The sequence below is a fragment of the Macrobrachium nipponense genome, chromosome 6 (assembly GCF_015104395.2).
Source record: "Macrobrachium nipponense isolate FS-2020 chromosome 6, ASM1510439v2, whole genome shotgun sequence".
Taxonomy (NCBI): Eukaryota; Metazoa; Arthropoda; class Malacostraca; order Decapoda; family Palaemonidae; genus Macrobrachium; species Macrobrachium nipponense.
The window spans coordinates 81,788,135-81,811,896 of NC_061108.1; the positions used below are offsets into that span (position 1 = coordinate 81,788,135).

The 23,762-nt window shown below is 33.1% G+C and overlaps 1 long non-coding RNA gene across 2 annotated transcripts; it reads left to right on the top strand.

Annotated features, from left to right (window-relative positions):
* Positions 1-7,000: 7,000 nt before the first annotated feature.
* LOC135216141 (uncharacterized) lies at positions 7,001-18,935 on the top strand. Of its 2 annotated transcripts, none has more exons than XR_010314820.1 (2): positions 7,001-7,280; positions 18,174-18,935. It is a non-coding gene; the product is annotated as an uncharacterized LOC135216141 (long non-coding RNA). The 2 variants fall into 2 exon arrangements; XR_010314819.1 differs by lacking the exon at positions 18,174-18,935 and adding an exon at positions 11,234-11,499.
* Positions 18,936-23,762: the final 4,827 nt, after the last annotated feature.

The window sequence follows — 23,762 nt, forward strand, 5'->3', positions numbered from 1 at the left end:
ACATCAAGTGACATTGTAGTACAAGCACTAATACAAACCATGCGGAAGACGGTTAACTTGAGTGTGTTCTGAAGAGACTTTCAAATAGAAATCGATATTGGTTACTGATAAAACTCAAAGATTTTGATTACTGTACAAATACTGAGCAGTTTCACTGGAACATTGAGCTAGTTTATTTAACTCTTACAAGGCTGGTTCTCGGCTTGAACAATTTTACTTCCCTAAATTACAGAAAGTATGTACCTAGGGAGATGCTAGCATTCTTAGAGGCAGACTTACACAGGGCTGAACAGATTTTTCTAAGACCAAAGTAAAGAATCACTTTGCGTGATAGCTCTGCTCAGATGAGGAAATTTGTTTCGGAACAAAGCAATGGTGGCCATGGTGCACTCAGCCATTACAAAAATGGATTTGTTCTCTTGTTTCCTGCATTGTAAAAACCACTGTTGGCATTACTGGAGTGAGTAAAATCTAAAGGATTTATAATTCAAGTACCATAGATGTACAACTGATAAAATCCCCACTAGAGCCATGATAGTCTGGTGATAACTGCCATCTATTAATTTTAAAATGAAAGCCAAAGAATGTATATATATACTATACTATTATATATATATATATATATATATATATATATATATATATATATATATATATATATCTGTAACATGATAATAAAAGCCTTTGCGAACCGTAAAAAAATCAAATCAGGACCAAATCGAGGAATAATTTCAGAGAACCTAGGTCGCCTCTAAGTTTCTCAGGATTAAAATTTTCAGTAATTAAATAAAGCTGCAATTCGTTACTGATGAAGAGCGACTCGGAATACAAAAGAAGGAATTCAAGAAAACTTGAATGATGAAAGCGTAAACCTGGCAAGAACATAGAAGGAATGGAGGATCTAATAGAAAAAGAAGGCCTGGGAGAGCATGCTAATGAAAACTGATTGTGAATTATCTGTGCTGCAAAGAACCATGTAACTGGAGCTAATCCTTTCCAGGACAAGGTACAATGGCATTCATATATACACTTTGACATCTCCAGAGTACAATTAAGAAAAAATAGATCGCAGTAAATAAATAAATAAATATAAAAAAAATGAAAAAGAACAAGAAAATACATACTGAAGAGTGAACACAAACTAGTCATTGCTACACTGTTGGCAGTAAGTTTCAAACCAAAAATAACGCTTTAAGATTAACATCAAAAGGCTTATGATTTAATGTTTAAACATTTTCAGATATAGTTTAACGTAATCATAGGTCAATGATGAGAGTAGTCTGAAAATTTGTTTTGATGAACTACTGACAACACGTTAAAATTGTCATCACTTACTATGAAAATTTTGCTGTGTGCTAGAATTCCCTCCTTTTTTCCAATGTTTCATTGAAACACAGGTCAAAAAGTTAAAATGGTACAATTCCATTAACTATTCTGTGACTAAAGTTAACTATGAAGTAATTAATCACCAATAACTATAACTACTAAGCTACTTACTTCTAATTAGTTATGTTTTCTCTCCATGTTAGGCTTTATTTAAGCAGCTAATAAAGTTTGATTTCAAATGAGGACACCCATCCAATAACAATACTTTTAAGAAATATGTGTTCACTTGGAATTCATATATGAAGATAAATATTCTTTTCACTTCATATAATCACAAAGTAGTCACCATTCCCATGCTATTACATATTTCACTCGTAACAAAAGTAAAGATTTACTCAAGGTATAAAGAACCACTAAACTAATACCATGAATGAAAAAGTTTCATTACTTTTTCGAATATTGCTAACTGTACGCACAGGAAGCCAGATTTTGGGTTTAAAATCTGCAATAGCTCAGCTTAAGCCTTTAGATATTTGATATTGACTTTTTACAAGAAATAACTATTGCTGAAAATAAGAACATTCATATTTCCAAATGAATAATTTAAAACAGTTTATTGAAATGTCAAATCACATATTACAAATGTGAACCATTACATATTTAACAGCATAGAGAGCAATCAATAATGGCAGGCCACATTCTCACACCAGTTCATGTCAAAAACTATTGCGAAGTAAAAGCAACAAATACATGAGTTGGCTAATACAAGTAGTAGGTACTGCTTGCATTGCCTTAAATAACCATCTGTAAGCCTGTCTTGAAAATAAAAGAAAAAGCATCAGAAAAAAATATGCAAGACGTCTACAAGACTTATACACAACAATCTGTATTAACTTTGATGTAATGAAGCTTTCATTTGAGAGCCAAAGTTTACTTTACATTACAAAGAAACAACTTAGAAAGTCTCTTATTAATAAGAGTCCCATGGAAACTGTCAAACAAGTGCTTTCACACAATTGGTCAAATAGCCAGGACTGCTAAGTAAATAAATAGTAAAATTTTAATATTAGATTTCTTAGACATTTATTACTTAAACGGTACTAAAGCATATTTTGTCAACTTCGATATGGTTTTGTATCTTGTAGCCTATTGGTTGTATATTGTTTGTTATATATTTTTTATTAATCATGTACAGTGAAGTCATGATATTTAAATTAATGACAAATTTAATGCAATAGAACTATGAGCATGTGGAAGCTATCTTTAACGTTCCATAAAGTTTCAAAGCAAAGAAGTTAAATCCACCCACTAAAACTAATTACAAAATACCACTAATTTTTTAATTGTCCCCAATATGTATTTAAAAGATAAGTCTTTATCGTATAGATGCAAATTGAACTCAGGATTTAAATTAAGATTAAAAATCCTTAGAGGAACTAAACTGAATAACTTTTAATTAAAACATACTAGCATAAGTAAACTTAAATCTTCAATCTTATTGCTGAACTTTATTAAAGGAAAAATAAAGTTTGAACAAAAAATAAATTAAATTTCAAAATAAGCAGTTACGTTACTGTATGAAATCCATGAGAGAGAGAGAGAGAGAGAGAGAGAGAGAGAGACGAGAAGAAGTAGAGAGAGAGAGAGAGAGAGAGAGAACGTTAACTATGATTATAACGATGAATTTGCACCTGCGTCGGGGTGTGGCGGGGAAGTGACTTCCCAAGTTCCCATAGGTTTCCATTGTTTATAAGCTGTGGCGTGCGGGGATCAGTGACAGCTCTGAACTTTCCTTCTTTAATGTCTAAGCATCAGCTTGACTTACAGGAAGAATGGAGGGCCCTTATTTGGGCCAAGGGGGCAGTGCTTCCCATGTTTTTTAAGGAAGTAGTACCCAAATTCAGAGGCGTCATGATGTGGGCGGGGGCATATGTCCCCGGGCGCAACATTGAGGGGGCGCCAAATTGAAGTTGGGAAGACATCTATTTTGGGGGAAATAGGGTGATGAAACCAGAACTTAGAATCTTTGACTTTTTATGAGTTTTCAGTAGGTATTTTTATTTAATGAAGATTTACTTCCTTTAATGTTCATTATCTATAAATGTGCTCGTTGTGTGTTAATTACTATACTATCAAATTTTATTACGTAGTATATATAGAATAAGTGGTACAGTGACAGTCAGTACAAAGATATTGGATAGTTACCCCCATCAATTTAGTGTTTCGTTTTCTTTCGTGAGCATTTTTTATGCATAACGAGCTGCAGACTGCAATTATTTCTGCATTTTCATAAAGCTGAGGCTGATGTTATTATCAATACGTAAAGTATTTTATTCATTTATCTTTTGCAACGAAAAATATAGTAAGAAACTTTAATTCATGCAACTTTTTTCATTTTAGAATGAGAAAGACGTCGCTCACAACAACACTCTATTTTTTTTTTTTATAGTTGTCAACACAACATACAATTTTATACAAGAGATCGCTAACAAAATAAACATTGATGACCTGATAAACAAATTTGCGGCTGTAAAAGCTAGAAAGATAAAACTGTAAACACATCGTAACGTGTATCAAAACTTAATGTCCTACAATTCTTTGCCAATCCTCTTCTTTGTTTAGATTTTCTGTTATTAACATCTAATTATCTTTTCATTCTAATAACTTTATACTGTTTTCTTTCCTTGCATATGGTTGATGATTGATCATTCTAAGCATCCATCTAATATTTTTGTTTTCATTATTTTGACTCGTGTTAAACATTCTTTAAAGAAAAGTAAGGTTTAGGCTATAGTTAGTGAACTAATTCATCTTTGCTCTTATCAGTTTTCTTTTCAGGCAGTATAACTATTCAGTCTACCACAAAATCTTTTTTCTTTTTCTAGCAGTAATTCTATGCTGGCAACAAACTGTCATTTTCATGATTTTTTTAGCTCCTTGTATTCCTTAATGTTTAACTCCTTTTTTAGTCAAATTTATTTAATTTGCCATTTGTCTTTGGTTATTGATAGTTATTGGCTACTGTGATGCTTTACTATAATCTACATTTTAGTTATCAACATTTTGGAATTTACTTATGAGGGCTACTGATTAATTAATTACAGTATATCTACTACATGTGAAGTAAACCATTTCAGTTTGCAAAAATTTAGAATGTTTTGTTGTTAACACAATATATCTAAAATAATGAAGGCAAACATTTCCTGCCAAGATTAGCACACTCAAATGAAAATAATCCTCCCCCGTCCCCTAGGCACCCGCCTTTGGGGACACCATAAAAGACTTTGGCCCCGGGCGCCAACAACCCTCACGACACCACTGCCCGAATTTTCCAGATTTCGGGGATTTTCACATTTGTATTTCAAGATTTCTAGCTTTGTGTTAAATTTTAAAGATCTTGGATGATTTTTGAAGCTCTGGTAGTACTGGTAGTGAGCAAAGGGTAACAGACGGTAAAGTCTGGCTGACACCATTATGATACAAAATTCAGCCGCTCTTTTGACATCGCCTACTAAAAAACGCGCTGTCGTGAAAACGCGACGCTCTCATAACCAGGGCTTATAACACTGGGATCCGCGTTTTGGTAAAACGCCGTGGAAATCGTAGTAAGTGATTAAAAATAGCACTATGACCGAATACCTATATGTGACAATGTAACAGTGCAAGAGTTGCTTTTTAGAATAGAGAAAGCTTAAACAAACATGTCTATTGCAAAGAATCGTGTAACGTAAGAAGTCTCCAGTTGTAAACTAAAATTCAGTATGGTAAACCACAGACAATTTTTTGTGTGGAATTAACCTGATCCTGAAAGAGATTCAGTATTTAATATTGAAATATAAGTCTTAATGCCCGATAAGAAAAAACGAATAGTAAATCTTTAATGAACACAGACATACGAAAACGAAAGTTTAAGGGGTCGGGTATTAACTAATACTATAAGAAATTTCAAATTCAAGTCTTGGCCACGCTGTATTCCACGAATGACATGCAAAGAATAGGGAAAGGTTGGTAAGTGAGGCTAATATAATTAAACCACAAAAAGTACTAGGGAGAATAAGTAAAAAATATTAAATATCAAAGGTGCTAAACGAATTTTATATCAATTGGTTACCATATTAGTTACATACCTCAACTTCTGAACTTGAAGTTCAGTATTGGAGGCAACATTACAAACTCTTTGCAGTCTAAACAAAAGAAACTAATATATATATATATATATATATATATTTATTATATGTATGTATGTATGTATGTATGTATGTATGTATGTATGTATGTATGTATGTATGTATGTATGTATATTATATATACTACAATATAAAAGCGGTGTTGAAAAAAGAAGCTCGTCAAGAATACCTATACTCTGTTTTTTTCCATCTGTCCATCCGCCTGTGGTGTTTGCACATGGTAACACTACGTCTCAAGCTTTAAATAATATCCTATTTCGAATATTAACGGTGTAACTCGCATACAGCAAATTATTAAAACACTTTTCAGTTGCAAATGTACACCCAGATATCCTTTTATTTACCTAAATCTAAGACATAAAGTAACTATTTAAAGCCCGGGACACAGTGTTACCATGCACGACCACCACAGGCGGGTGGACAGATGGAAAAAACAATAGGTAATAACCAAGATGGTGAGGTATATGGCCTCCTATGCAAAAATACTGCTAAAGTGTTTACTAGGTAAAATGGGAATTCATAATAATAATAATAATAATAATAATAATAATAATAATAATAATAATAATAATAATAATAATAATGTCTGCATTCTCATTAAGAAATCATAGTTCCAGTCTTTTTTTTATGCATGTTACAGGGATGTGGGACAGACTTTCAAAATGTCATTAGGGCACAGGCTTTCATTCCTTTTACTGTACCTCTTTTCATGTTCTTATTGTTCCATCATACATTCCACCATCTCCAACAATTGTATCACAGTGGAACTGCGAATTTTTCCCGTTTCACCTTTAAGCCTTTTTTACTTTCAATTTCCCCTTCAGCACTGAATGACCTTATGGCTCCCAGCGCTTGGCATAGAGGATTCAAAACAGAAATGCCCATAGGGTAGTTCATGTGGTTTTCAATTCACTTCATCGGCATTTTGAGACAACATTAGCTCCACTATAGATTAAGCATTTATAAATACAGAATTCTAACGTAAAGGAACAAATTAGAATGAAGTCAACATCTGCGCCAAATTTTCCTCCGCCTGAGATTTGACTTCTGCAGACCATATCCGATAGTCTGCGTTGGGAAAATCAACAAAACTTAGCCATGGGTTTTCATACCATTCTCTGCTTTTATATATACGTACTACACACTGACATAGACACACTGAAAAAAATGAATACGTTACTTAGAAAATGTAAGACTAAGTAACGAATTAATTTTTTTTTTTTTTTTGCGTGACAATACACGTAATACACCGAAAAGTTTCATTCTTTTGTTCGGTATATTATTAATAAAAAGTTTTTGGTACGATGCAGAGAAACCAATTTTATAAAAGAACCTAGAAATCATAGAATGAAGAGTCAATTAATGTTTGGGTCAACAGATTCTTTTAAAAGTTCCCCGTAAACAAAAACCAAGGATGGCGTACTCATCCGCGTGAATTGATTAAGCTGAAAGACGGGTGAATCTGCAGTCCTTTATGGTGACGTTAACAGTAAGTAAGGTTTCTCGACAAGCAAGCAGGTTCCTCCATTTACTCGGGTTTTATTTCAGAAGCATCGAGATATCGTAGTGTTACCGCATTAGTTTTAATGTCTGGAACGGCGACTCGGCGAGGTATAATGGTGTTACTCCGTGAATCCGTATACTGATGTCTGAACTACCGTTTTTGGACGATAGCAGGAGGAAATAACTCGACTGTTTGAACTTGTGACTGGACTTTGGTAGTTTGAAGGATGGTGTTCGTGGTGACTTTCCCAGGCTTTGCAAAAGGTAAGTTTCATTACGTTATGCGTTGATATTTAATTTAGATTCGTGAGTTCAGTCTTCACTCTAGTAATATTCTTGGGTCAGGATGCTTAATGCAATGGTTTGACCAAATTTCAAATTTGGAACTTACATATTTTAGTACTTAGTCTTATTTTTCTTTAATGCTTCTGTTTACGAACTAACAGAGGTGGATATTATTGAATTGTTAGTCGTGGCCTACTGAGGGTAATTGGTATTGTATATCTATAATCAGTATTCCATAATACGTTAGTTATGTGGATATTTGGTCTCGTATAGCTATAATCAGTATTCCATAATACGTTAGTTCTGTGATGGATATTTGGTTTCTTATAGCTATAATTAGTATTCCATAATGCGCTAGTTATGTGGACATTTGGTCTCTTATAGCTTTAATCATTATTTCATAATGCGTTAGTTATAGTAGTTTTTAGTAATTTTACGCAACTTCTAAAACTTGTGTAGCCCATAGTTTATTAAAAAATTAATTTAGATAATTTTCAAGATTAGATCTATTGACGGTCAATAAAGGTTAGATAGTAGGCCTACTAGTTAAAAGTTAAGGTAGATCTATATTACTATTCCGCGGCGGCCTATGGCAGTTGAGGTTTCTCTATGGAGTGTTACCTCTTGAACAAGGATTTTAATTAATATTTATTCGGATGACTGTAATTAACCCCCAGGTCTCTTACTGAACGCGGCGAAATACATTTGACACCTCAATTCCTGGTGGCTTTCGTATTCGCGGGGACGAACGATGCGGAATGCATATTTAGAAATACCAAAATTAAAAATTCCTTAGCTAGGAGATTCTATAACAAGGCTGGGCTTGATAAAGATCAGGCGAGGTAGTGTCTGTATTAGTTTTTTCCTGAATTACATTTTGTACCTACAAAGTTTTTTTTTTTTACCTCCACCCCTACAGGGGCAGCCCCTGTAGGGGTGGAGGGCCCTCCCATGCCTTGCTCGATAGGTCCTTGGACCTATCAAGTAAGACATGGGAGGTTATTTTTTTTCAGGTGGTCAGTGCCGTTTTATTTAATATTTTCAGTAGTTGGTGTTCCTTGACTAAGGTTTCTTTTTCTTTTGGTAAGCTTTTAAGCAATTAACGTAACTTCTGCTACTGATGGCTTAATTAATTTTTGCCCTTTTTGTAATACATAAGTATAGTGCTGTATGTTATTTTTAATGATAGTAGTACTAATGTTAAACTTTAAATATTCGCGAAATTAAAGGTCTATATTACTTGTTATTCAAAGAAGTTTGTAAAGGTTAGTAGTAATTTAGTTTATTTTCCATCTTAACTAAAGACACTTAACTTTTGTTGTTTTCAGATGGAAAGTTTTCCAGATGAAAAATTGGACATTTTTGGCACGATCTTGCTTGAACATTGATGTAACATAGTAGTTATTGAATTTTCCCTTTAAATCAGTTTGTTCATGGTTAAAATTGATTAATTATTAGTTTAAAACTTTTTAACTATGGTCATACTCACAGCAAACATGTACTATGTTTTTTACATTAACACAATAGGGAGTCAAAGTAATGTAGTTTGTGCCATTTATTTACTTACAACCCTGGCAGGTTGATCTGTCATTTTGCTCGGCAGCCCTCTTAACTATTGTCATTTATGCAGCAGTTTCTTAGTCATTCACATAACACTTTACAGCAACTCGAGGCCTCTGGCTTGCTAGCACATTTACTACTCTGGTCGGAGGCTTTAAGCAGTTGGTGTGTATAAGGGAAACCTAGGCCTATCGTGGAGGCTTCAGTTCATAAAGTTGATAAAATTTTAGTTTTAATCTTAACCAGCGATGGGACCCACCAGTGGGTCACTCAGTTCTCTCATTTGCTGCAATGTGACCAACCGGTGGGTCCCAGTGGAACAAAATGATTTTTTTTAATTTATAAAAAAAACTTACTTTTAATTGCAATTATTATTTTAGTAGATCAGTATTGCTATCAAAGGGTTGAATTATACAAAAAAAAAGTTTTATTGAAATAATTGCAAAGAAAATTTGTTTGACATTCAGTATATAAGAAAATTTTTCCATTCCATTTGCTAATGAAAAATCATATCACTAGTTATGTTTGAGATTGAAACATGATTAACATAGATATGGAGTGCCATCACAAGAGTCACAATATGTGGAAACCTTTCTTGACTTGATTTTGGCCACTTTGGATCCTTCATTTGCTGCTAACATTTCGTAACAGCCTCTGCATAGTTTCCTTGTTTTTCTTTTCTGTCCTTCTGCTTCTTTGAGACAATGTGAAGATTTTCCTGAAATATTCATACTTGATTTTCCTGGTTTGTTTTTTTCCTTCATGATACCACTAGTATAGTATAAGACAATAGATTCCTTGAATGCACGTAATGACATTTTCTTGACAGCAAAGTACTTATTGTAAAGTACCCAAGCATTCGCTATAGAAATACCAGCAATAAATTCTAATGCTATTTTCTGTATCATTTTCTTGACTACTTCAGAGATGAATATTATGATGACATTTGATCTGATAAATCAACTCCTTTCTTGCACTTATTATAGTCTAACACACTGAGGTTTCTTGATAAGTAAACCAGTCCTTGTGAATTTACCTGTGTTGATTAGAGTAGCATCATGTTCTGGAACTATTGATAGTCACAACATATCTTTTATCTTCCCAATTGAATACTTTCACTCCATTCTTATTTTCTAAGGCTTTAATTTAACCTCTCTTTAGTTTTGCTTTTGTAACTGACTTTGGAAGATACTTTCTATTGACTCTTACTGTGCCACATAGGTAAGTCTTCCGCTGAAGAAGATACTCTCCTAAGAAACTGGAGATATAGTAATTATCTGCAAACAAAGTCACTCCCATATCCATATGATTTGCAAGGAGTCTTACTAAAAGAGATTCAGTCTTACTTAGAGGTGGAGTAGCTACTCCTACACCAGTATATAACTCCATGTTTAGAGTGTATCCATCAGGAGTACAAAGTTTGAACAGTTTGCATCCATACTTATGGCTCTTTCCAAGGATGTACTGTCTGAAAATGACACGGCCTCTGAAAGGCACCATACTCTCATCAATTATAACATAAGATCCTGATTTATAGATTGATTGATACTGCACCAAAATCATATCTAGTAATTTTCTTATTTTCCAATCTCTTCCCACATTAGGTTCTTCATTGTTGCAAAAATGTAACATTTGCAAGAGCAAGAGGAAGCAGTCTCTACTCATTGTTTTTGGAACAATTTCATCCTTATAAAGGATGCTTTTTGACCAATATAATTTGATCTCAGGGAATGGAACCAATCCCATGTAAATGATAAGTCCAATAAACTTTTCAATTTCTTCGTTATTTGTAGGAACCCACAGCCGAAATTTCGATGATCTTGTTACAGTAACTAAAGAAATTTTCTGTTCAGCATATCGATTGGTTTCTTGAACAATTAGATTTATAATATCAGTAATTATTTGTTTGTAAACATCAATAAGCCAAATTTGGTTATCTGTAGACGATGTATGCACAGTTACACGAAGTTCTTCTTTCTCAGTATATCCATGTTGTCGAGATTTCTTAGTCACTTTTATCCACTCGGCATTTGGTGGACTTGTCTTCATTCAAATTTCTTCCTCATTTTCTTGCTCCTCTTCAGTGATTTGATTTTCAGAATCATCATGGAGACACACTTCACTTGATGAACTGCTTGCTGTTTCTGAATGAATATATTCATCATCAGAAGTCTTCTTCAGAAGACCGTTCTTCTTCAGAATTGGAGCTTTCATTTCTATCAGATTTTTTTTACTAACAAAGTTGGAAGACAACATTGTAACCCCTGCAAAGATGATATGCTGTGTAAAGTTTTGATACTAAGGAAACTTGTTAAGAATCTTATATTTTGTAATAACTGCAAAAAATTTCTTCAGCTGTTTTTGCTTTACAGGATGTTTAATGGAACGGTGAGGACAATTGATTTTTTAATATTTTTGAGCGAGGCCAGACTGGAGCCTGGCGGATGTTGGCTGGATGAGTTGAGACGGTTTTGTCCTAATATCCAGTGCCTGTTGCTTTAACTCGACTATTTTTGAACGAGATGAGAATGGACCCCGGCATTACTGGATGAACTTCATGCCATAATTGTCCTGGTTCTAAGTCGTGGTAGTTTAGTTTTCAATAGATATTAATAAATAAATCAAACGTATATGTTAACGTTCGTTCTTACCTTCCCTAATAGAAATGGCGAACATAGTTTTCTTGGAGTAATAGGACTTAAGCTGTTTACTTTACTTTTAGTATACTGCAATATACCCAGGGTTTCACAATACATAATGATAGTGACTTATTTTAGCTTAAGATAAGCCCTTTAGTACCTGAAACTATTTAGTTTTTCAACTTGGGATAAAAGCTGTTTTCTCAACTATACTGTGGCGAATGTTTTCACAATTTTCATTTTTGTGAAAGAAATCTGGTGCGAAAGTTTCTTGAAGCAAAGTGTAAAGATTTTAACCTGAACAGAGTTGTAATTGTGAAGGAATTTATATTTGCCCTTTATAACCTGTGAGAGGCAAAATATTTAAGTGTTGCTATAAAGAGAAATGACTTGACACGAATATAGCATAAATATGGTTTAAAAAAAAAAGCTTTAGAAATGCCAAGTCATTAAGAACTGAATACTCAGGCGTTAGTAGTAGTGCAGCTAATGGCAAAAACTTGGGTTCTTTAGTAAACGTGTAAAAGACAACGACAAAAATTCGAAATACGGGATCCTGGGCAACTTGTATTAAAGCGTACATAAAAACCAATTTTCTTAACTGCGTTCGATGGGGAAAATATCTTTGATAATTATAATTTAGAGCTTAAGGATTGTTGTTAGTAAAAATGAGCGCTATAATTGTATGAGGGATGACCATTCACATAGGGTACTAGTTTAAAATCTTTAGATTCAAACTTAACGTTTACTATTTTAATTCAAATTCCCGTGTAAATACAAAAGATTTCTCATATTGCATATACGTACATCAGTCATCATATGGAGTGTAACAGCGTGCTGATACACCAAAGTATTTTAACTACCGAAATAACAGCTGTTCCAGTAGAAATTGGGAACACCATTGGAAATATGAAATAATCTAACAAATGTTAAGATAAAATCACCTTATACAACAAAATTTCATTAAGTCCAGAACAGGACCTTTTGACTTTCTCTAAGGTGGTCTTTGGCTGTAGTGGGTAAACAATAGTTTATAGACGAAAGTTCAAATACATAACCAGATTAAGAGACTCAGTGGCGTGGTTGGTATGGTGTTGGTGTCCCACCTCGGTGGTCGCGAGTTCGATTCTCTGCCATTCCATTGAGGCGTGAGAGATGTGTATTTCTGGTGATAGTTCACTTTCGACGTGGTTCGGAAGTCTCGTCAAGCCGTTGGTCCCTTGCTGAATAACACTGGTTCCATGCAACGTAAAAACACCATGCAAACAAACAAAAACATAACTCGGATTAACAGAGCATAAAAATGCATGTAGGACCGGGACCAATAACGGTGCCGTAGCCAACCACCGTCTTAATACCAATAAAAGAACAAAATAGCAGAGGGATCCACATTAAACAGTTTCCTACTTTCAAAGGAAACGAGGCCTAACCTCGGAAGACTCTCTGCAGAAGTAAAATAGGCCTGACATCCAATCTACAATTAAATATTTTAGAAATTGCTCTTTCGATCAGCAAACTGCTGAATTACCTATACAATATGGATGAAGGAAGACTCTGTCTGACATTTCAACTGCCCTTTTAAAAATTTGCATTTGTATTTTTCTTTGTAAACTTGATAATCTTTTCCCGGTACAGCTGAAGAAGACCTTGGTGAAGTGAATGTTGAAAGCTGCCGTTATGTATTCACTCAAATTTTGTATAAGTGGTTTTTTCTTACCCAAGTAAGACTAAGACAAACTCGCTGCGTTTTCAGTGTTGGTTCTAACTAATAATACACCTGTAGATTAGAGATACTCTATCCTTAAATTCAGGAAGTTCATTACAGTATATTATGATGTAGGGGTGTTTGGCTCGTTATATAATTTACTTGCACTATTTTTACCATTAATATATTCCCAAAAATACTTAGTCTAACCATAATCTTAACAAAAATGTGTAATTTTTTGGGAAACTGATACAGTATAATATGCGTATTTAAGATAAATGCCTCTTGCTATCGCTGCTGCCTGGTAACTTTGTGCCTTGTTCAGGCTCCCATACTGCTCTCCGAAATCTCATCTTTATTGTAATAATTACCTTAATCAGTAACCTCATAATATATACCCATGGTCACTTTGCCTTACTTCATGTACCCATGCCTTCTCAAATTGGTATACAAAGTCCGCATTAGAATGATGCTAACAATTCAGTGAGAGCGAAGCACTCGGGGAAATCTACAAAATACACAGTTCGCTTTTTAACTATTTTCAATCCCTCGTAAACTGCGCGTCACTCTGCTGTTGGTTATGTGTATGTGTGTGTTTCTTTAATGTTATCCTGTATTCGTTTGCAATAAATTTCATCAGGAAGTGAATGATCACCAGATTCTTATAAACAGTATTTCACATGACATTTTCGTGAATTGCTGTTAGCTTCAGTAGGAGCGTTAAACACCCCTTTTAACTTGGTGGTAATAATTTCGGTACTAATTTCCCTTTCTCTTGTTCTCAAACAACAACAATGGAGACAGTTCTCGAATATGGGCAGCAACACTAGGCGAATTTAGTCTCATTATCAGCAATTCAATCCTGGCACTCATCGTCCATCCCAAGGTGATATGCATGGCTTTGTTTGGTCTTCCCTGAATAACGGTCACTACTAATATAGCACCTCAGTGGCGTTGTTGGTATGGTCTTTAACGACCATTCCATTGAGGGGTCAGTGATGTGAATTTCTGGTGATAGAAGTTCACTCTCGACATGGTTCGGAAGTCACGTTGGGTACACACATGCGAACAGAACCTTGAATCGTAATCGATTCTTGTAACAAAAACGCAAGTGTGGACGGTTCTTCGAATCCGAACCCCGAACCCGCGAGGTTCGAGGCTCCGTTCGCCTTCCGTCCCGGCAATTGTCGGTTTTTGGGCCCCGAATCAAAGGGAGGTCTTTTGGACGTTACGCAATGTGTGGACGGGATCTGTATTGCATGCGTATCAACAGAGGTTGCTGAACTTGACACAGACTATGAACAAAGCCGTCCATAGTAGAGTCCCGTGTTTTGGTCAGTCAGTACGTATGTGTCTTACCATGGCTGATTGGAGTGAGGAAGAGTGCCTTCAATTTATTAGTTATTACGAAGAAAAGACTACTGTGGTATGCAAAACACCCGAACCATTTTGATAATGTCTCAATGATGCATGGACAGATATAGCACAAAAAACGTCTATCGAGAAGGGAGAAGATTAAGATTAAGAAAAGCATTGGAACAGGGAAAGGTGAGTACAGAACTACAGATAGTTGATCTGTAATGTAGATTATCTTTTTTTCTATCTTATATAGAAAATTGAGCCCTAGGGAATGATCGCAGTGGATTGCAATGAAGTTACGTGCTTAACGTGGTTACGGTTCGTCCTCAACATTTTGACACCTTGTAATCGTATATGCGTAACTCAATTACACATACAAGGTTCGGCTCTCGTGTGTACCCACCTTAAACCGTTGGTCCCGTTGCTGAATAACCACTGGTTCCATGCAACGTAACACCATCCAAGCAAACAAACTCTACTAATATATGCCGTCCTTAAAACCGGAATGCCTGCTCCATTATTTCTCTTTGCGAACACTTGTAATTCTCGCCACACGAAGGTTTCCAACGGTTTATCTCTTAATATGAAATTTTAAAAACTAATGTATTTTCCGAGGTACTACTTGTAACTGTTGACTGTCTCCAATACCTTGCCATTGAAGAAAGTCCCGTCTACAAATCTCCACTTTTATTTTCATTCGCAACCAAACCCACATGCTAACAAGTTACGCGGTTAGTTAAATTTTATCAAAATATCAGCATAAATATCAGTAGCTCTTAGAAATATGTGCCATGTTATTTGTATAGAAGTAGGGCTCTGTGTACACCCACCGTAACTCCAATAAACTTTCCTCAGATTCGTAACCCTGGTACCACACTTGAGCTTATCTACCGGTTAGACCGTTAGATAGTTCTGTATCCTTTTTAGCGATAACCTTCCAAACTTTTATTAACCAAATCTCCTCCAGTTACCTCAACATTTGCCATATCAAAGACAGCCTTAGGCCCCGTCCACACGAGCGAGCTCTGCTCGGTAAACTTTGCCTCTTTGCGCGCTAAGCCTGTCGAACGCATTTATGCTGCTGTCCAAACGACGTTGGTTGGGTAGTGAAAGACTGGCAGTGACTGACACAGGATAAAGTTGTGTAGGGCAGCATGGATCGCAGGACACGCAAGAAGAAAATCGCGCTGTCTATTGTTATAACAATGTGTGCAAAGATAAAGGCAACAAAGCAGAAAAGGATGTGGTGTAAAGAGTGGTTACGAAGAAGAGAAGACATAAAAGTCAAGTGACAATATTACGGGAACTGAAACATGGTTATGAGGCAGATCTCAACAACTATATGAGAATGGACCATAACACTTTTTATAACTCTCTTATCCAAAGTGGAACCATATATAATGAAAGAAGATACCAACATGAGGGAAAGTATTTCAGCTGAAGCTCGACTGCAGCAACATTACTTTTTCTGTCAACAGGATGCAGCTACAGATCACTACAATACAGTACAAGGATTTCCAAGCAAAGTTTGAGGGCAATAATTCCAGAAACCTGCAAACAAATCTATGAAGTCCTGAGGAAAGACTACCTTAGGGTGACACTTACCAATACGTAAAACATCAAATTCACACCAGTCGTATATCCGATAACAGTGGCGGACCTAGAAATCTCTCATAGAGGTTGGGATGTACTTATGATTATCATTTATATATGTAACATGCACACATACAGGACACATATAACAATAATTATATTTATGCACACACATGATGTACATCATATGCACATGTATATTATATGTACAGATGTACAGAGAGAGAGAGAGAGAAATGTGCATGAATTATAATTGTTACTTTGATTCCAACAGCTATAGCTTATAAAAAATTAACCGGTGAAGTTGCTTTTGCAAATGCAAGTATTAAAAAGCAGCAGTATTAGTATTAGTAGAAACAGTGGTAGAACCAGTATGAGTGGTAGTAGTAGTAGTAGTAGAAATAATCATTAACCAAGGAAATTTTTGCTCCTAACTAATGATTGATTGAAACGAAACAATGTTCTAGTATTCATATCCATTGGGGGAGGGGGGGGTGGGGGACGTTGCACATTACCAAGTGGCCTCCTTAAATCATTCACGGTCTCAAGTGATCTTAGCTCAAATCGATGTCATAAAAATTCTAGGTAGTGACGTGGAGTGTGTGTGTGTTGCTTATTGCGGAAGGATAAATTTTTGTTGCCATTAACTTGTTACACGATTACGTCATCAGGAGAAACTCTGTATATAGCCTGCGTAATCAGTATATAGTTATGGTGCATGTATGCCTAATGCAGAACTGCATCATTGAATGCATTCAAATACTCCACCTTGATTTGTTTTGAACGGATTACGCATATACTGAAACAAATCGAGTTTAAAAGAAAATAACTTTCACTTAGGGAGTAAACCAATAACTAATCGTAGATGGCCCCAGAGAAGGATAATGAACGGGATATCATAATTTTTCAAACTAATTATATTTACGAACGTAACCAATTTTATTGTCTTTATACATGTCAACATGTACAGTATGCACAATGCTAAATAAGAATAAGTAAATAGTCAAAATAATTCAAACATATCTTTAGACATGTTTCGTTCATGCAATGACATTTAACACTTGTGTATTGTGCTATGGCATATCTATGAACACATTTCTGTCTCTAATAACTCACTCTACAATCTTAGTTGACGCAGAAATCTTGCTTAATTTACCTAAAAACAGGATGTCATTAACAAGTTTTTGTGCATAAATTCTGTTCTCCCCAGACATTTGTCTGAGGTCATTAGCAATTACTACACCTAAAGCAATACATTCATCATTGTTAATCATATCCTCGGATGATGATAGTGTTTTCAGCTGATGGAGAGCTTCCTGTAATACGTCATCAGGGGCAAAAGGCGTTTTGGTTGCTTGCTCTCTGTCCGTTGAAGGGGTAGTTGCAAGTTTTCCGCTCGTTACCGGTATAGGTGTGGCCTCGCGTTTCTGGCTATACACATTAGCGGTTGGAGTTGAGGAAATAGTGTCGGTCATATCAGAGACTGTTGGAGTGTCTGATGGCGAAGCAACGGGTGATCTTGGAGTAACAGATGGTTCGTCAATTTCCATGATAAGTGGATCGTTGAATATCTGAAATACACGCGCATTGATTAGTTTTAGTTTGTTGAATTTTTCGTGTGTGTGTGTACATATTCATAAATGGCTTGATACTCTTGGTAACCAAGAAGTACACTTGACATTGCGTATATGTTGGCAACCTCCACATTTAATTGTTCAGTGTGGTTTGGTCTGATAAAGTAGCACCAGTTTCCAATGGGATATAATTTACCAGGCCATTTGAAAATTATATTAGAGTAATAACGAAATGCGTGTTGGGATTCATTACGATTAACCAATATTCAAATACTGAGTTATAGTATTACAAATATGGGAAGACTTATTGATGATATTTACAATAACACCCACCACAATATTTCATGAGGAGAGAGAGAGAGAGAGAGAATACTTAATGGAGTATGCAAATATAACGTCGTATTGCTTATGTGTATTTATGCGCTTTTTGTTGTATTTACAGACTCCTTCAACACCAGAGGAATGGAAAAATGTGAGCAATGATTTCTGGAGAATGTGGAATTTCCCAAACTGCCTTGGAGCCATTGACGGCAAACATATTGAAATACGGCAGCCGCCTGGTACCGGGTCCTATTTCTATAACTACAAAGGCACTTATAGTATCATTCTTATGGCTATATGTGACGCTAATTGAAGTTTCATTTATGTAAATGTTGGTGTCAATGGACGGGTGTCTGACGGAGGTGTGTGGGCGAACACCAGTATCAGTCGGCGTATTGTCAATCACACTTCCGGATGCCAGAGGATGCCAAGCTACCTGGGAGCGATAAAACCTTGCCATTTGTCTTTTTGGCAGACGACGCTTTTCCTTTGCAACGTCATATAATGAAGCCATATCCATACCAGAAACAAACTACAAGCGAACGGATAGATATAGATATTTTTATTGACCACAATACAAAATGATATGAATTTTACAAAAGAGTATTTGGTCCAAATTACAAAATTAAGTACAGTAGATTTTGTACAATCTCTTATACAAACTAAATGAATTTCAATTACACATGTATATTGTACTAAAACTAAAACAAAACCAATTTAATCATACGCCATCAACAAGTTCCTGTAATTACATTTTACACATTATAATAGCGTGTTACATTCAATACAAGGAAAGAAGCTTATGTACAATTTTACATACATTATAATCGGTTCTGGTTACTAGCAAGTCTAAAGCTGTGGTAACGTTATACGTCTGCCTGATCTGTAACGAAAGTGGACAATTTTCAATGACACGAGTCTCTGTCTGGACTAGGGTGGCCATTTCCAAATTCCCAAAAAGAAGGACAATTTTAATTTTTTTTTTATTTTTGGCCAACTCCAATTTTTAACCTAACTTAAACATGATTATTGAGGAGTTGAAATATATATATATATATATATATATATATATGAAATATATTATATATATTATATATATATATATATATATATATATAATATATATATATATGATAGTATAATATATATATAATATATATATTATATATCCTATATATATATATTCTATATACGTATATATATAACATATTTACATAGATATATTAAATAAAAACATATATATAATAGACATATATATATATATATATAACATATATATATATATATTCATTATATATATATAGATATATACATATATATATATATAAATATATACTATATATTATATATATACTTATATATAATATATATACATACATATATATGTATATATATATACATATATCATTAATACATCTTATATACTACATATATATCTACATATATATAATAGATCTATTTCCATTAATTATCTATACCTATAGATTATATATATACATATATATATATACATATATCTATATATTTATATATATATTATATATATATATCTATTAATACATATTATATATACATATATATATATCCATAATATATATATACATATATATAATATACATAGATATATATACATATATATATTACATATATATATATACATATATTTATATAGCATATATATTCCTATATATACATATATATATATACATATATATCTATATATACATACTATATATATATACATATATATATATATATAATATATATAATACATATATATATATTATATCTATATATTATATATCTAATATATCATATATATATATATATATATATGTATATACATATATATATTAATATACCATATATATCTTATATATATATATACATATATATATATATACATAGTGTATATATACCTATATAATACATACTATATATAAATACATATATATATATATCATATGTATATCATTTGTTTCATTTTTGTATATCTATATAGTATGTATATTATATATAATATATATGTATATATATATATATATATGATGTATATGTATAGTGTAATATATCTAATATATATAGATATATATATATATATGATATATATATATATACATATATATATATATATAAATATATTATACATATATATAATTATATATACATATATATATAACATATATATATACATATATATACATATATATGTATATTAAAATTTAATATATATATATATAGCATATAATAATATATATATATAGTATATATATATATATCATAACATATATATATAATATATATATATTATATATATAGATAGATATATATATATATATATATTACATATATATATATATATATATATATATATATATATCTATATTATAGTATAATATATAGTATATAACATAGCTATATATATATATATATATATAATATATAATATATACATATATATCTATATATATATATAGATATATTATATATGTATAGTATATATATATTAATATTATATATATATATATAACTATATATATATATATATATATACATAATATATATATAATATATATACATATATATATATATATATATATAATATATATAATAGTCTATTATATAATATATATAATATACATATATATCATATATTATAGTATACATGTATATATATTACATATATATATATATACATATATACATATTAATATATATATATATAATATATATACATATATATTATATATCTAATATATATATATATATATATATATATTACATATATATATAAGTTTGTTACAAATTAATACATATATATATATCTCATATAATATATCTATATCATATTATCTATATATACATATATATATATATATAACAAAAAATATATAGTATAGATAATAAAAAAAAAGTAATACTATATTATATATATATATATATATATATTATATATATATAACTTGGACTTTAGTTTAAATGTCAAATAGTGTATGAATAAAGAACTAAAATGAATTAATATTCAATTTTATTTATGCTGGAACGATTTAGTACATAACTGGGGTGAAAAAACATTATTTCCTTGCCATCTCTAAGAGTTTTCTGTTGGCTAGGAGTCTTTTGTACATGGCTTAAACCACTGCCTAAGACGAGCACATAGGACCATATCGTAAATCTTAGCTATACTATTAATTACATTAATGCCTGTAATTACCCGGAGAAGCCCTACTTCCTCGTTTGAATATTGTATGCATCTTTGCTGCTATTTTCGTATCTACTCTCCAGAGGACGACGTACCGTGGAAAATGGATTTGGAATGCTTGCAAATAGATTTCGAGTGTTCCTTGCACCAATCAATTTAGCCCCGGAAAAAGTTGACATAATGGTACTTGCATGTACTGCTCTCCACAACATTTTACGGAAAGATGAAATAAACCTGTATTCACAACCCGAGAGGGGAGCTTGGAAACCGAGTGTGTGTCTGATGGGATCGTTGCACCAGGGGAGTGGCGACAAACGAGTGCAGATTTGCTAGGACTTCAGATGGTGGGGCGTAATGCCAGCATTGAGGCAAAGGTGGTGCGAGAAAAGTATATGGAGTATTTTCAGGGTGAAGGAGCGGTGCCTTGGCAAAACAAATTTCTTCATGGCAGCGGAAACATCGGAAATGTTTCTTATGATGTTTGAAATATAAGTGGGATAGTAAATATATGGGTATTGACAGTATGCAACAATTCATTGCATAAATGTATAATGGGAATAAACAGGGTTGACAAAAACATTATTGTTTCTTTTATGAAAAACCATGTATTTGATTTTTCTGGTTTTAAACTTTGTTTTTATGGAATTTTTTTTCCAACTAACAAATTTTGTGTTTTCCCAGAAAGCTAGTTTTTATTAACTCTGTCTTTCCCGGAACCAAATTGCTTTGAAAGCATTTGAAGATAAGTTTAGTACAGGTTTGGATAGCAGATTAATAAGGTAACATGATCATGAGCATCTAAATAATGATATGGCAAACTAGCAACTGTTAAAACACTTCCAAGCTCAAGCTACCAGCCTGCCTGGTAACTTGGCATTTAAAAGCAATGCTAGTTTGGAGTCGTGTTCTTTTTCTATTGTGAAAGTGATGTTGTGATGATAGGAATTACAAAATTCTAAGAAGCGTTCAGCATCGTGGTCTTGTTTAAACAGAATAAAAGTGTCATCAACATATCTAGCATAGAATATCTAGCATAGTTTTAGCTGCTCCCTTTTTAAGATGTTTTTAGAACTGGCCGTGCTGGACACGGCTTTTATTTTTAATGGTTTACTTTTCAGACAAATTGAGGGTATGGCCATGGGTTCTCCTCTCGGACCTACGTTCGCCAACATCTTCATGTGCTCCCTGGAGGAACAAATACTCGATGAGTGCCCCTTAGCCTATCGCCCCCTATTCTATGCTAGATATGTTGATGACACTTTTATTCTGTTTAAACAAGACCACGATGCTGAACGCTTCTTAGAATTTTGTAATTCCTATCATCACAACATCACTTTCACAATAGAAAAAGAACACGACTCCAAACTAGCATTTTGAGATATACTCGTAACTAAAGGTAATGACAAGTTAAGTACATCTATATTCAGAAAGAAATCTTTTACTGGTCTGGGGTCTAATTTTTATAGCTTTTGTTTTATCAATTTTAAACTGAACTCTATATACACTCTTATACATCGTGCTTTATCTTTAACATCGGACTGGAACCTCTTTCACCAAGAAATTGTCTTCTTACAACAATACTTTACCAATAATTGTTTCCCTATCCATGTTTTTCACACGATTCTCAAAAAACTTCTAATAGAAAATTCTCCATTAGGCCAAAGTGTTTTGACGTTCCTAAACTCCCATTCTATGCAACATTTCTTGAAAACTGTCCAAAAATACATAGGGGCCATCGATCTAAAATTAATACCCAAGAACCCTAAAAATATTGGCTCTCTTTTCAGATTCAAGGATCGGCTACCGCCTTTGATGTCGTCTGGTGTTGTCTACGAGTACAACTGTCCTAAATGTAATTTGGGAAAATATATTGGATCCACCAGGCGGCTTCTCAGGGTGAGGGCCGATTCCCATAGAGGAATAAGTTATAGAACCGGATGTCGATTGACTAATCCAGAATCCTCTAATATACGTAGCCATACAATTAAATGCAAAACAGAAATCATCTATGAAGATTTTAAGATCATTGGTTATACAAACAACCCACAAGAACTACTTATCCTTGAAACATTAAATATTAAACAACGAGTTCCTTCTCTGAACTGCTAAACAACCGCTGTTCCCTTGTATCTTTCTTGACTCTTTGCCTCTCGAAAAATTTTTTTTGTATGTTTTGTTCTTAGTGCGTCTTTATCCTCTGTAATGGTAGGTTAACCTTCGGTGTTTTATGCATTTATTATTAGTAATTTTTTTTAAGTGTGTCTGTATATAAGTATGTGTTCTGAATTTTACTATTTTGTTTCCAAGTGCGTCATTGTTCAAGTGTGTTTTCTGCTCTTAACAATTTTATTTTTTATTTCGTTTTTATCAGTTTCCTTCGTCCGCTTTTAAAATTAAAGTCTTGTATATAGCTCTTTTAATTTTATATTGATATATTGTATTTTATTGTTGTAGATATCCTTGATGATGTGATTATGAATCACGAAAGCTTGGAATAAATGGATACTG